Source organism: Canis lupus, chromosome 34 (assembly GCF_003254725.2).
Source record: "Canis lupus dingo isolate Sandy chromosome 34, ASM325472v2, whole genome shotgun sequence".
In the NCBI taxonomy this organism is placed as follows: Eukaryota; Metazoa; Chordata; class Mammalia; order Carnivora; family Canidae; genus Canis; species Canis lupus.
Window position 1 is genome coordinate 36,659,110 of NC_064276.1, and position 12,323 is coordinate 36,671,432.

Below are 12,323 nucleotides of genomic sequence, written 5' to 3' on the forward strand. Positions count from 1 at the left end.
CCAAGGAAAACCCAGGTGCTACAGGAAATGGTAATGGTGACTCAGTTGTTGGCCTCCTTCCCTTTGAATTTGGATTGAAAGTGTCCTGGCAGGATGCGTGGAGGGAATAAGCTACAGCCTCGGATGAAACGGGAAGCTTTGTCTAATGACCATGTGTAATCAGTAGCACCCACTATAGGCTGGTGACCGCACAATGTTAAATGGTTCATTTTGGGCCTTCTCCTGCCTTTTCCCTGCTTGCTCTCTTCCCATCCTTTCTTTGCTCCCATCTTAATTCTTCAGCCTTCCCCTTCCTCTTCATCTTCTCTCCCACCTTCTAACTTCCGCTGGTGTCGGCTCTCTTGAGCTTTACCAAAGACTCCAGGTGAGTGGACTCTCCCCAGCTATGGGCATTTTGCTAACGTAGGAATCCTTTGGTATCGTGGGGCTTAATATTCACCTCGTCGAAAAACTTCTGGACCCCAAAGTCTATGTAACTGCTCCCTGACCTTCAGTACCGTGAGCTCCCTGGGAGGACAGTATGTTTGAAAGGACACCACCATTAGGAGCTGTGGGTTCTATTCCAGTTTTTATATGAGCAGCTTGCCCCATGCAGTCCTCAGTTTATCCATTAGCTCATGTGTGCTTACATCATCGATGCTCTCTCAAAACTCCTTATTTAAGATTGTCCCTTGTGATCACAGTATGTTTTAGGATCCTTTTCACTGCTGTTTGGCATGTTCGTTTATTAAATATTTCAGCATTTGTGGAGCGTACCCTCAGTGCCTCAACACTTTATGTACACCGTCCTGTGAGGGATCCGTGACCTAGGGAAGGTAATGTTCTTACTCTGAGAGATGGAAAAATAATGGAATGCTGTCCTCTTGTGTTTTTATTAAACAGCCATAAATAAAACAAACCTAACCACATGCTTCTCAGATTTTTCCATCCCGTAGCCTCTTTGCTTGATACTGTGCTTCTTCCTTTTTAGTCCCTCTAAAAAAGATTTTAAAATGGTTATCATTGGGTTTCCTGGCAGGAAAAATAGAAGCGATAGTAACCAATTCATTCCTGCCTGTTCTATCATTTCAGAAGTTAAGTTTCTAAACTGAACAATCTAACAGTTTGTGTTTCTAAATTCGGGGCTAGGTTAGGGATCCGTAGTCCTCCTGAGGCAGCTCACTGGGGTTGGATTTTGCATCCCGCATTCCCATGCTACTCAAGCCGTGACTTCACGAAGGAAGAAAATCAAATGCACAAACAGAAAACAACATCCGACCCCTGGGAGGTATGAACATGTGAGACTCAGGCTGTCGCTGCAAAACCTTCTCCTGGTAGTCTCTCGAGTCAAGTATGCCTGGTATAACAGGGACTCTTTCTAGAATCCACCCCAGTGGAGTGTGGTGTGGGGCAACAGAATTGGAGGGGCGGGGGTTGCTGCAGTCACTCCCCTCCCCACAGCCAACCCTCTCCAGGGCCAGAGCTCTTCTCTCCCAGGGCACCTGTCCCAGCCACACACCCATATGCTGTTGTCCAAGGAGCTGTCTAAACAAACTCAAAGGGCAGGAGAACAGTCAGGTACACAGAGGAGTAGATCCCTACCTGAGAAGGGGACGGGTACCACTCAGAGTCCTGAAGGAAGGTTCTGTTCGGGAGTAGCTCTCTGCCCCGTTCCTGCTCTGACACCTGCTCTGAGAATCACAGCTTGGAGTGAGATGGCCCCATCCATGTGCGAGTGTCCTATTTTTTTTCTTTTTATAGTATTCCAGCACTGGTTGGAGTTCCCAGGATACTTTATTCTTCAGTTTTTAATCACCATCCCAATAAAACCTGCTCGTCTCTAAGAGCAGATGTGGCCCCAATGGGCAAGAGAAAACAGAAACCTGTTACCACTCAGAGGGAAGCGGACTCTCTCCCCTAAACTCATGCTCATTGATGCCGCATCATGGGTCCAAGAATTCACTTGGAAATTACTCACCAATAGTTCTGCAAGAGATCTAGCTGCCTACTTTCCTCCTCTGTTAATAATTATACCTACACAGGCCCTTAGGCTTTAAGTCGGTGTGGGAAGTGACTCTGACAGGGAGATGGTAATGAGCCACTAAAAATGGAACACACGGGTGTCACTGGCATCTCGGCTGCAGCCATCAGTTTCCATCTTCCACTGAAACAGGTCAGTTTTCATAATGAGGAAAGGTACGCACTAGCCTGCCCCCATCCCCTACTGTGGCAACCGAGGGGAGTAGCAGTGTTCCCCGCTGTGGGACCTGAGGGCTGACCTTGCAGTTTCGTAGGTCCCCCGCCCCTGTGCTCCCCTCCAGGAGCTTCCCATCAAAAGGCAGAAAGCCACTTTCAAGGTGGTTCAAGGCACTGGACGAGCCTTCGTTATAGCTTAACCCCGACCTGCTCCCGGTGTGGTCCCTACACTCCCCCCCTCCCTCATGTTTGCATCGTCGTTTACAAGTCACCGTCATTCTGAAGGCTGGCAGAAAGCAGGCCGAAGCCCCACGAGGGTTTCTCTCTTCTGCAAGCTCTGAGTATTCCACGTAGCGCTGGCTTTAAAGGGACGGCAAGAAACTTACTGTCATGAATTCAGTTTAGTTTGATCCACAATTATGAACAGGAGAAAAGTTTTTCTTTTACCTTTTTATTTTTTTTTAATTTATTTATGATAGGCACACAGTGAGAGAGAGAGAGGCAGAGACACAGGCAGAGGGAGAAGCAGGCTCCATGCACCGGGAGCCCGACGTGGGATTCGATCCCAGGTCTCCAGGATCGCGCCCTGGGTCAAAGGCAGGCGCCAAACCGCTGCGCCACCCAGGGATCCCTCTTTTACCTTTTTAATAGCAAAACAAGGCTTAGATGCTAGATTTCTCAAGGTAGAATGTTCTTGCCCACAAGGCAGAGATTGGGAAGAGGAGCCAGGGCGTGCAGCTCACTACCCCTTTCGGGTGCCAGCCCTGACCTGCCCATATCTCCTCCTTGGGCTCTGGCTTGAGCTGACCTGGCTCCTCCTGCTGCCTCCTCCACTGGTTGACCCTGAGGCGTCTGCTAGGGGTAGGAGTTTTTCCCTAGAAGCAGCTGGGAAGGAGGGATTGAGGACACACATATCTCTAGGGCAGGGAGGAGCTTTTACGAAGAAAAGAATTAGCAAGCTTGCCTTGCCTTGCACTTCAGTGCCTGGCCAGTGTGTGGTTCTCGGGAATGGTGATCTGGCCTTTTTGGGGGGGAAACTTGAATAAAAGAGCAAACTTCACGTCAGGTTAGGAACTTTCTCTTCCATTTTAGGAACCATAAATTCTGTAAAGGAAACCCACCGAGAGTCTTACTCTTAGAGAGCCATACCGAAGTCCAGGGGGTGCCACTGCAGCTGGTGCCTCAGAGCGAATGCAGGTCTCCCACGGTCTTGCAGTGATTGCGTGACACGGACTCAATATTGATGCTGTGTCAGTCCCATGGTGTCCACCTGAAGGGACCTGGATTAATAGTCTCGGCTTTGCCTGTAACCAGCCAAGCAAGTCACTTAGCCCCCAAGCCTCGGCTCCCCCTCTTGAAATCAGAGCCTGTACCTCCCAGGCGGGTTGGGTGAGCCCGGGCCATAGCAGATGCCACCTATGTAAACACGCATTAGGGTCGGGGGTAGGAGAAGTCGGCCACGATGAGAAGACTGTGACATTCTTCTGTGGAACTTTGACAGAGGGACTCTAAATGTCTCTGGCTTGCACTAAACAAACACGGATGTCCACGCTATATATAGATGTTAATTTGCCATTAGCTTGGCTTCCGGACGTGACATGGAGGAGACATACGAGAGAACCAGAAAAATAGCTTTGTGGGAATGTGACTAGTACAGTTCCCAAGAATCTTTCTCACATGTGACTCAGCTAGCCCGAATAGGAATTTCACATCTGGCTGTTGCGGTGACTAAGGAGCCAACACAGCTGTAAAACACAGGCAACGAAGAATGACATAAATGCCACGGAAGTCGAGGAAACTATCATTTGAAGTGGGAAGAGCAGAAAAGGCCAGTGGTAGGTAGGGCCCCTGAAGGCCCTGGGGACCCGTGAGCAAGCCAGACCACGCCCAACGGTCCTCTTGCAGAGACCACGGGGGCCAACAGCAGGCTGTGGGGGGTCGCTTCCCAGACACCTAGTTCGGGAGGAGTCTGCTTAGCTCATTCAGGGGTTGAGCTGGCCCCCAGGAGGTGCTGGGTATCCAGTTGACTAAACAGATTGCTTTTTAGCTTAGGGGTCGCATCGTTCGTATCGATAGTCTTTCAGAGTGCTCCTCGGCACCGGTGAATTTGCCCATGGTCCCTCTGGTGGCACAGCAGTCGTCGTCGGAGGTCCTGAAGCTTCCGCAAGCCGAGTAACTTCCTGGGTCTCCCCCAGTGCGTAAGGAGAGCCCCCCTCCGAGAACACGGCCCCCACTTCCTCCAAGATGCATGCTGCCGTAGGTAGCCGAGCACTGGCCCCCACTTCCTCCAAGATGCACGCTGCCGTAGGTAGCCTAGCACTGGTCCAGCGAGAAAACTGGGAAAGCCTGTGGCACCCCCCAGGCCGTCTCCAACGCCTGACCAAAGTGTGAGGGAAGGTGCCCCGTGCCAGGCCCGGTGCCCTTTTAGGAGACTGGCGAGCGGGGTCCCGGGGTCCTTGGCGCTTTGTCCATCATGAAGCATCCTTCACAGGAGTGTCTCCAGCCCAATCAGCGCCCCCGCAGAGAGGCCGACTGTTGGCACGTCACAGACCTTCACTGCCACGTCCGAGGGTGGCTTCAGAGGAACAGCTTCCTCCACGAGAGCTTGTTGGAGGGAAGTAGGCCAGCAGGGGCTTGAGAACTCAGGGAGGGTCAGGTACCAAGGGCAGAGCTGAGGTCAAAGGAGCCCTCCGTTTTAGGGACCTCGGCCCCAGACCTGTGTACCCTGGAAGCAGATCCCCCCCCCCCCGCCCCGGTTTGTGTCATTTGTCCCATGTATACAGGATGGGTTAGGATGTGTTTGCGTAGCAGACTCTGTGGGCAGCTTCTGGCTGCTTCGAGATGACACACACCCATCTTGGTCCATGGCACCTAATTTATCAACTCCTGTTTTTTGTGCTTGTTGGCTGCCAGCTGGAAGGTGGTCGGTGACCCGTGGTGGGCTGAGTCCATCCCTGCCTTGGTTCACGCACGTAAATACTGCCGGCAGCCTGTTCCACAGTCGCCCCTCCTTGTTCCTTCCTTTCCCTTCTCTGGGCCGGTCTCAACATTCTGGTCTTATCAAAACACTGGACATCAGATGATCCCCCATATTTGGAGGGATGTATAGGAACATTGTGTTGGTTTGTTTGAAATCCAAGGACCTGATGATTATCCGGGATTATTTCAGGGAGCTCAGCCTCTCCTCCTAATGGGGGCGGGGGGGGAACCAAGAGCAAAACACCAGCGTGCCAAAGGATAAAATGCATGCAGTATTTATTTAGTAACATGCAACACAAACTATCCCACCCCCTTTTCTTACCTTTGAAAGTTCCTCTGTGCCGGAGTGCTCAAAAGGAAAGAGCCGTGACCGAGGGGGAGAGTGAGGTTTGGCACCAGGAACCTTTGAATCCACCCAGATGGGGAGCGCCCCCCCCCCCGCCCCCGTCCTTGTTAGGAACCCCTCCTTCTATATGGTTATGCTGAACGCATCCATGCTCTTTTACTTCTCAAGCCAACATTTATCTTTGATGTTGCCTAGGGTCGGCCAACGCTAGAACAACTTCTAAATATAGACGTACTAGCAGACGAAATCTTGGAGGCTGGCAGGAGTTCAGTTGGCGAGTGCAACTTTATTTTTTATTTGATTTATCATTGCCATTTCTGACAGATTAAAGTAGACTGTCACAGAGAGTGCCCGGCCCAGCGTCACTCAGCCCATGTCTGGCTCTAGCAGCCCCTGGGCCCTGAGCACAGGACACACGATAACCAAATTGGTGTAACTTAGTTAGCAGGCAGCTCTGGGCTTGGTGAGAGCAAGCCCGGAAGGCAGCGGGCGTGACTGCAAAAGAACCTGTAAGAGAAGGTCCATGGAAGGAGGCCACAGATCAAGACACCGCGGGGAGAGTTCCCGTGACCGGAGGGCGGTGGTTCACGGTGGGTTCCAACGCCAACGCCCTGGTGGTGGCCATCCGGACCTCCTTGTGCCAGGAATGAAGCTGTCATAAAGAGGAACAGGAAGGGTCCTTTCCAATCTATTAATTAGAAGGCAATTGAAAATATCAGCCAAATTCATCTGTTAGTGCCAGTGTTGGGAATACCAGCTCCCAGGGTTGTTAGTGCCAGGCTAATTGGAAATGTTAGCCAGAGCAACCACATTCCCCACCGTCTACAGAATCACTCTTGGCAGAAAAACACTGTAGCCTGAATTAATTGGATTATGCGCGAGTTCTCTGTACAGAACCGGCCGTGGATCGATGAAGTCCTTAACGGGAAACCAACCCATTTAGGGGATTCGTCTTCCCAAGAACTGAGGACAGCTTGATGAAGACCCATGAGTTAATAAAGGAAGAGAACTGACCTGAAAAACAAGTTCTGTTTTCAGTCTTTTAGTTACGTAGTTTTACAAATTAACACATTGCTTTTTTTTTAATATTTTATTTATTGATTCATAAGAGGCAGAGACACAAAAAAAAAAAAAGAGGCAGAGACACAGGCAGAGGGAGAAGCAGGCTCCTCAAGGGGAGCCCGATGTGGGACTTGATCCCAGGACCCCAGGGTCACCCAGACGTCCCTAACACATTTGCTTTCAAACATGGTTTTAACTTTAAAAATTAGTTGCATTTTATGAAATGGATCAAATACTTTTAATATACTTGGATAGCAGTCTTTAAATAAGCAGACCCACCCGTAAATTGATTTCTCCACGGGAACTTTATTCCTTTATGTGTTCGTAACAGACGCCACAGAGAGGCAGAAACCTGGATACACGTGGAGGGTCCTGTGCAAGGTTATTTAATTTGCTCACTCCAGTGGCCTTGAGCCATGTCATACCTGAACCATCCCCCAAAGACCGTTGTGTGTCTGTATTTAAAAACCTTCCCACGGTTCTCTACAGCTTTTAGGATAGTGCTATTACATGTAACTCCGTTGGATGAAGTAAGTGCGTAACGGTTTTGGTTGGTTTTTATCATCTAAGAATCTGGTTACATTTTTTAGCTTCTACAAAAATTCTTAAAATCTCTTCAGAGGCCTTACTCTGTTGGCTTTGAGGAAAAAAGTCATGTACTCGGGATACCCGGGTGGCTCAGCAGTTCGGTGCCTGCCTTCGGCTCAAGGCATGACCCTAGGGTCCTGGGATCAAGTCCCACACCGGGCTCCCAGCATGGAGCCTGCTTCTCCCTCTGCCTGTGTCTCTGCCTCTCTCTCTCTCTGTGTCTCTCATGAATAAATAAATAAAATCTTAAAAAAAGGCATGTACGAAGTGCATGTAGAAAACGGAACCTTGTATTCAGTCAGACGTCAAACACTTCAGTTGTAGTGTGTACACTGTCCACTCCCTTACCTGCTAGGTATTTACAGCACGAGAGGAATTTATAAAAGTTTACTGAAAAAGTCACACTCTTCAACATATATGGACATCAAAATAGATGCGTGTGATACTGCATCACAGATGACCTCAAAACCTAATGGCTGAAAACAATCACTTTCTTGCGCTCCCGGACTCTCGGCCGGGAACTTGGACCCGGGTGCTGGGAGAACGGCTTGTATGTCTTCCACGTGAGCTCCAGGTGGGCGGGGAGGCTCATCGGTGGGGGCCGGACTCTTCGTGCAGAGTCTAGCGGTCACTGCTGGCTTGGGCGGAACCTCAGCTGGGGCTGCCTCACGCCACGGCAGCCCTGGGGGAGTCAGAATTGAGAAGGTGAGTGTTGGGGGGCAGGGGGGTAGTCAGAAGCCTCATCACCTCTTCATACCCATGTCTGCAAGTCGCACAGCTTCATTTCTCCTCTACTCTCCATTACAGGCCCGTCCACGCCCACTCAAATTCAAGGGAAAGGACTTTCTTAGTCATGAGAAACCATTACAAATCCTTTTTCTTTGTATGGCACGTACAGAGCGTCCGGGTACTATGCCTGTGGTGATCGCGTACAAGGTCATGGGCTTGGAAAGGCGATAGAGCTCTTGCTCATGCTCCTGCTTCTCTTCCAAGTGTTCTGGAAGCAGGAAAACAACTGTGTGCCCAGAGATGCAGTGGTAGGTAGGCGGGGACTCATCCTTGACCTGAACGTCTGCTAGCCAGCAGGGTGCGGCCCGGGGCACGCAGGCCCTTCTCCGCTAACAGATGGAAGAGATCCCTGCCTGTTCCCTTAGTGATAAGGACAGGGAACCCCCGGGATGAACAGTTCTCCTGCCACGGTGTCACACTTGTAAAGCAGGAGCTTGTGTCCTCTTCCCTTGGTAACTCAGCAGGCAGGCGGTCAGCAAAATGTTTATCGGGGGGTGGGGAGAAGATGATTAGGGAAATACGTTGTGAGTTGATTTAAGAGCTATGAAATTTTTTTCAAAAATCTATAGATTAGAAAGGGGAAAATAAGTGAATAGGAAAAGGGCAGAAAATAAGTTAGGAAAATAGAAACTGTGTTCTTTAAAAACATTTGAGGCCTTTTACACTTATAATTTATCTCTGAGTTTTATTTTAAAGAATCACCTGTTTAAGGAGGCATCTCCTTTCCCCCTACTCCTCCCAGCGTTTGAGGGAGGGTCTGTCTCTGCTGTTCAGCCGCGCAGAAGTCCCCGTTCCCGAAGCTTCCCCGTGGTTCCTTCTCCGTCCCTGCCCTTCCTCGGTCCGGCAGGGCGGGTGCAGGTGACCGAGTACTGACGCTCTTCACCGCTCTGCAGGAAGCTTGCAGGACTAGAAGGGCTCTGACGGTTATTATCGGGGCTGGGAACCAAGTGGGCGACCTTCCTGCAAAGTGAGGGTTGTGTTTTGGGGGTGGGCTGCTTGAGGGAGCCCGGCTGGCTGGAATGGAGAGGAGGCCTAGAACATCCCTGGGGCCTAGAACATACCTGATATGCAACGTGCTTCTGGTTTTGTGCTGAGGGGAGGTGGAGGCAAAAGTGAGCAGCTGGGGCCCAGGAGGACCCATGTGCTCAGAAGCCCTGTGTCTGCGCAGCTGGCTGCCTCCCGGGGTGGGGGCGGGGGGTGCGGGAGCTCAGCACCCGCGCCCTGGCCAGGACCCAACTCCTTTGTCCCAGGGCTCTGGGTGCGGATCCGGGGCGCCCAGGCTGCTGTGGGTATGGGCTGATAATAGATGAGCCAGACCTGTGGGCCCAGGGGACCGCGAGGAGGAGACTCTGCTGAAAGGAGGGGGACAGTGTGCCTTGCAGGTAGCAGCACACTGCGGCTTCACACTCCAGACGTTTCCTCACGTTTAGGAAAGCTGAATCTGGTCCTTGAGCCTAGTTTTGCTGGACAAGCAAGCATCTGGGGGTGCCTGGGTGCTGGGGTGGAAACCAGCCCGGGGGCCCTGAGATCCGCCCTCTGTGGTGTGTGGACGCTGGCGATAGAAACCTGGGCCGGGAGCCCCGTGCCTGGCCCTGTTCCAGAACAACGGTGGGCGTGCGCTCAGAGCCTCCTTTCTGCGCTTTGACTCACTGGGGTGAAGGTTCAGTCCTCGGGAGGCAGGAACTTCATTGCTCATGCCCGGGGGTTCTGATGCTGGCTGCCCGCGTGCTGCCCATCTCCCCGCCCCACGTGCAGACGTCGGGAGCTTCTGAGCATCCACGTCTCAGCCCTTCCCTTGTAGACCCGCCAACAGCTAGGTGTTGGGGACCCCCCCCCTCTTTCTCTCTCCTCTGTGTGACATAGCACACGGGGCCTACCGGTGGCAGCTGCCCGGGACAAGGCTGGGGCCGTGGGTGTCCCTGCCGGCTGCGCTTGACCACACCATTGGCAGCAGACCTAAAAAGCGTCGAGTGATGCTCATTCCTCTTAGGACCGTGTTTTGGTAGGGAACTTTGCGCACGGCTGACCTTAAATGATTAGAAAGTAAGTTTCCAAGGAAAGCTAGTATATCTCAGTAATCCTGTGTAGTTTAAATTAGGCCTTCCTAGAAGGGAGTACCTGCCAGAGATCATAATCTCTCAAAATCATTTGGAGCCACGCTACCTAAAAAATACGGAAGTTAGGATTTTCCATCTGTAAAACTTCACTGACGTGATGCTTAGACATCATGACATACAGTTTCTGCTAAACAAGGATAAACATGTTACTGCCCCCATCAGTCCATCAGAATCCTTCAGCCTTCTAAAACATTACCTTTTTTTTTTTTTTTTAATTTTTTTTTTAATTTTTTTTATTTATTTATGATAGTCACAGAGAGAGAGAGAGGCAGAGACACAGGCAGAGGGAGAAGCAGGCTCCATGCACCGGGAGCCTGACGTGGGATTCGATCCCGGGTCTCCAGGATCGCGCCCTGGGCCAAAGGCAGGCGCTAAACCACTGCGCCACCCAGGGATCCCTACCTTTTTTTTTTTTAAACCCTACTCCTTTCTATCAACAAGAAAAACTGGATAATATTTCCTTTACAAAAGCCATTTGCAACCTGGAGGCCTCCTTGGTTTACAGAGCAGTTCTCCGCATCACATATTCTCGCCCGGAGCCCGGAGCTCTGCACGCACCTGCCCCTGCCCCAGAAGCCCAGGGTGACGCTGGCACCCGTGGCATCCCCTGCCTTCCTTTGCTGACCTCGCAGCTGTAGTTCACTTTTGTGCTGCATGGACTTTTGTGAACAATTCTTTTTCCTTCCCAGATACCCTTTTATATTAAACTCCGTGTCACACGTGAGTATTTCCTTTTACTCCCAAACTTCTCTCGTGTCTTGAAATAGTTTGAACCCACTTCCCCTTGTTTTTACTTTGTTCTCAGTGACTTCTAAACATTTACCAACAAGCTTGCTCCCTTCACGCTGCGAGCTCTTTGTACTCTTGCCCCTCCAGACTCCACAGATACTGTTTCTGAAACTTGGCTCTAAGGTTCCAGCAACTCTGAGTCTGTCCACCTGTTGTTAAGGACTGTGCGCATAGTAGGACATCTTCACAGGTATTAAAATGGAAAATTTGGCGTGCTTTATCTAAACAAGTCGGAGCTTATTTAGTAATTGTTCTTGATACTGAAGTAGGAGGGGAAAAATGTTAGCAACATAGGAAAAACGTCTTGAAGGTCACGGAGTGCATCTTCCCCCCAATTCTCCCATGAGCCCCGGTGCTTTGGCCCCTTTAAAAGAAAAGTCTAGTCCCCATCATCGATCTTCCCCATTCTTTTTTCTCATTTAAGCCACAGACAGTCCGGTTTTTACCATATTAAAGCAAATCAACCTAGCAGGGAACAGACTGACTTTTATTTACTGGCTGTAGTTCTAAGCACCAGAAATGGGCAAAGGAGACCAAACAAAGAAATAGGAAAAATGAGGCATTGAAGGGGAGCCAGCGTCGGGTTTGGAAGGGATGAGGCTTCCGTGGCGGCAGGATGTGCCTTTCTTGCACTGTTTACTCTGAGCTCCGAAATAGAAGAGGAAAGAAGGTAGATCACGCTACAGCGTGAGTTGGGTACAGAGCATAGCGGGGCGTGCACACAGCATAATCAGACCCTGGGTGTGATTATGCAAACGTACGTGTCAACGGTCTTATCTGAACACCTAGTCTGCAGCAGCCTCAACAGTCATGGTTAACGCAAACACGAGGGCACGACAGGCCAGCTGCCCGGTGACTCTGCGCACGCAGCAGCTGGGGACCGTTAACGCTCTCCTGTTTGCATCTGCCTGGGCTCTGGAACCTTGATCATGTGAACTTTGAATCTTAAAGATTAATAGGACTTCCACTCCCTTCCTGGAAAGGGCACCGCCTTGCCTGTGGAGGGGAGGGCGGGGAATTCGGCTGAGGATGAATGTGTCGGGGTGCTTTTTAACCCGTTCGCCCTCGTGACCCTTCAAGCTCGTTGTATGTTTATTTTATTTTTAATTAAACTTCACCTGGAACGTGTTTTAGTGGTAAGCGTTTGGAGGCCCGCTTCAAGGAAGGAAATGCTTAAATTTGCCTAGGAGAAAAATGTGCTTTCATCCTTCTTTATAAAATAAATCGAGAACTTCAAACGTGTTTCGGAAGGCCCTGGGCCCAGCCGTTTGACCAGAATGCTAAGATTCACTCAGGGTTAGCCTGTGGTTTTCTTTGCACGAGCATTGATAAAGTACCAGGGATTATGGGCGTGAAATATTTATTGTGTCCCACCGCCGACGTGAGGATCCCACACCTGAGCAGGGTGCAGGGCAGCTGGGGGTTTTTCTTACTTGTAGGTCTATTAACACAACCCTCCAGAGCATTTTCTTTTTACT

The 12,323-nt window shown here is 50.6% G+C and overlaps 1 protein-coding gene across 1 annotated transcript in view; it reads left to right on the forward strand.

Moving 5' to 3' along the window:
• Positions 1-12,323, forward strand: part of FNDC3B (fibronectin type III domain containing 3B) — a 339,644-nt gene that overhangs the window by 267,908 nt on the left and 59,413 nt on the right.